The following is a 3,382-nucleotide window of genomic DNA, read 5'->3' as shown; positions in this document are numbered from 1 at the left end:
CCTGTCCAGGGAACAGACCCACTGGCCAAACATGTGAGGTGAGAGGCATAATCTTGCTCATCAGTCAGGTGCATATATGTGTGTACACAGTGGTGGTGGGGTTGAGCAATAGGTCTGTGTGTTCACATATGACATACCTAGGCCTGACTCAGACCTAGTATTTAACTCTGTCATTCTTCATTGGTACAAAGAGAAATCCTGAGCTGAGTATGAGGACACAGATTAGGACGACCTGGTCCTAGGGATGCTGGCTGAGCCACAGACATGCAGGGTGGCCATGAAGGGTTTCTGTCTATGCTGGCTCTTGAGTAACAGCATCCTAGGAACCTGCCAGGGGCTAACTCTGTAGTGTGAACTCGTAGGTGTTGGTCTCCCAGCGGGATGTGTTTTTGTCCAGCATGCTCCGTTCTGTGAAGGTCACATGGCCATCTGCATCCACAAGGATGATGGTGTTGGTTCTGGTGCCATAGGTGGCACAGCGGACACACACAGCTGCATACTTGCTCAGCATTGGCTGTACATACTCCTGGCCCTGGTCCTCAATGGCTGGGTCTGGCAGCTGTGCCTCCTCATTGTTGAGGACATCTACGAGCTGGGTGACAAGGGCATCCTTAGGGAGTGCCTCACTCTGCTCCACCAGTTCCATGAAGAGTTGTTTGCCAAAGCACAGCTTCTTCCAGGGTGTCTCCAACAGGGCATTGCTTAGCCCATAGGTTCCTGGTGTCAAGACAATAGGTTCAGGCTCCCCTCGGTTTCCATAGTAGCAAACAACATCTCCTTTTGCTGTGCTCAGGTCAGCTGCTATGAGGTTAAAGCCGTTGTACAGGTGGCCCTCTGTAGAGACCTTCTTCAGGTAGGTCAGGCTGTCCATGTCGCTGGTCAGAAAGTGAGACACAAGTTCACCTCTACCACGGGCATTTGGCTCTTGCTGGGGTTGTAGGTAGTTGGTGAGCGCCCCCAGCTTCCCACGTGTGCTGATGCCCAACCATGTTCCTCCCGCCTTGCCTTCCGCCATGTCGACCCCACTGAGGATCTCACTGTTGTTCCCCCAGAAGTCTGCCAACTTGGACGGCCTGTGGTAGGATTCGTCTCTGTTGGCTGCCAAAATGAGCCTGTATGCATTTTTGGAAACAGGACGAGGATCAAACTTAAAGAAGATGATGCACATGGGTTGCAAGGGTGGTTTTGCTCACACGGTCACAAGGTCTGCGAACTTGGGGTGGAGACGTAGACAACGCTGCTGGAATCCAGGAGTGATCGCCGGTCCTGCAAGCTCCAGCTCCGACAATAAACATTTGAAGACCATAGACTACCTCTCTTCTTTGGGGCCCGCCATAGGAAACCATGAAGGTCTTCAGCTACCGAGCCACCTTCTAACCTCCGCCGATAACCTCTATGTTCCAGCCACAGAGGCAACCAACTCAAGCGAGCTAGCTGAGCCAATTGTGACCCAGCCAAATGAGTCTCTGAGTCTCCGTGACCAAGAGTCTCCATCCCTCAGGGCGCAGAGCTTGTCCTCCTCGCCCCTTCGGCTGGGGGTCGATCCAGCCAGTACACCCCCATCTCGGCCCTTCCAAGGCCTCTCAGAGGTGCTTGAGAGCCCAAGGGCTTAAGACCAGTCAGTTCCCATCTGCCTCCTGGCCTGGGGACCCCAATTCAAGAGCTCTGGCCCCTGCGGGGTCTCAGACTGTGTTTCCTCACCCCTGGAGTGGAGCCCTGTGGTTTCTCACAGCCTGACATCCACTCAGCATTGTGTGGATTGAACACAGTCAACTTCCTGAGCTTCTGCCTCCCTGAGCCATTGCCCCAACCCCTGGGGGAGGCAGATAAGGGAGTCACAATTCAACCCAACAGGACCCACACCCATTCGAGCACCCAGCTCAACAGAGGAAGATGGAACAGATTAGTTGGAGGATTGAATCGGGAGAAGGATACAAGGGTTTTGGGGTGGGATTAGGGTTAGACTCGAACTGTCCCATAACTTATGGGAGTGCACTCATCTGCAGACCAATTGGCCCATCAGTGTTCTTCTGTCAGGAGGAGGGAGGGAGAAATTCCTCACACGGGGCACCAGTCTGTCGGCGCCTTGTCAGCAGGTCCAGGGTAAGGGAGAGAGGTCCTGGTCCCACCGGGTCTCTCTGGGGCTGAGTGGGATGGTGAGTGTTGATGGCCCAAAAGAAACACGCCTGGCTGAGAGTCTTAGCGAAGCAGGAACTCAACTTTAATGTATCAGTCTCTTGGTTATATAAACTCCGAGCATAGGGAGGAGGAGTTTTGGTGGAGCGAGATGATGGAGGGGGTGGGGAAGGGAAACAGAGAGTATGGGGTGACTGACAGGGCCAATGGCAAAGCTCTACATCAGCAACAGTGAGGCAGAGGCAGGACCAAACAGATCTTTCTGAGTTACCCCAATATGGAAGTGACTGAGATAGGTCTCAAAACTCGAGCCAGGCTTAGGCTCTCCCACAAGGCCGCAGAAACTTGACCCAGGCTCGGATTTGTCCACAAGGCACAAACCAGGGCCAAAATGGGGCCCAACATCTTTGTGCTAGGGATTTCATTCCAGAATCCTCTGTAGGGCTAGATTAGTAGAAATATATTGTTTAAATTTGTTTTTTCTTTTTTTCATGAAATATCTTGGTTTCTTCATCTATGGTGATTGAGAGTTTTGCTGGATAGAGTTTTCTGGGTTGGCGTTTGTGTTCTCTTAGAGTCTGGATGACATTTGTCTAGGATCTTATTGCTTTCAGCATCTCTGTTGAGAAGTCTGCTGTAATTTTGATATGTCTGCCTTTATATGTTACTCGGCCTTTTCCCCTAACAGCTTTTAATATCTCTTCTTGTTCTGTGCATCTAGTGTTTTGATTATTATGTGACAAGAGGATTTTTTTTTTGGTCTAATCAATTTGGTGTTCTGTAGGTTTCTTGTACATTTATGATCTTCTCTTTCTTTAGGTTAGGGAAGTTTTCTTCTACGATTTTGTTGAAGATGTTTTCTGACCCATTGATTTGGGATTCTTCACCTTCTTCTATTCCTCTTATTCTAGGTTTGATCTTTCCATTGTGTCTTGAATTTCTTGTATATTTTGGATTAGAAGGTTTTTACACTTTGTAATTTCTTTGACCAATGTGTCAATATTTTCTCTGTTACCTTCTACATCTGAGATTCTCTCTTTTATCTCTTGTACTCTGTTGGTGATGCTTACATCTGTAGCTCCTTATCTCTTTCCTAAGTTGTCCACCTCCAGGGTTGCCTCTCTTTGTGTTTTCTTTATTGTTTCTATTTCCATTTTTAGTTCTTGGGCTGTTTTGTTCAATTCATTCACCTGCTTGATTGTATTTTCCTGTATTTCTTTGAGGGATTTATTTGTTTCTTCTTTAA

At 48.8% G+C, this 3,382-nt stretch overlaps 1 pseudogene; it reads right to left on the bottom strand.

Annotated features, from left to right (window-relative positions):
• Positions 1 to 337: 337 nt before the first annotated feature.
• On the bottom strand, positions 338 to 1,169 carry LOC114613738 (annotated as a pseudogene).
• Between the last annotated feature and the right edge of the window lie 2,213 nt (positions 1,170 to 3,382).

The sequence above is a fragment of the Grammomys surdaster genome, unplaced genomic scaffold (genome assembly GCF_004785775.1).
Source record: "Grammomys surdaster isolate TR1022 unplaced genomic scaffold, NIH_TR_1.0 126271, whole genome shotgun sequence".
Taxonomy (NCBI): domain Eukaryota; kingdom Metazoa; phylum Chordata; class Mammalia; order Rodentia; family Muridae; genus Grammomys; species Grammomys surdaster.
Note: the sequence above shows the minus strand (reverse complement) of the source record. Positions and strands in the feature narration are given on the sequence as shown.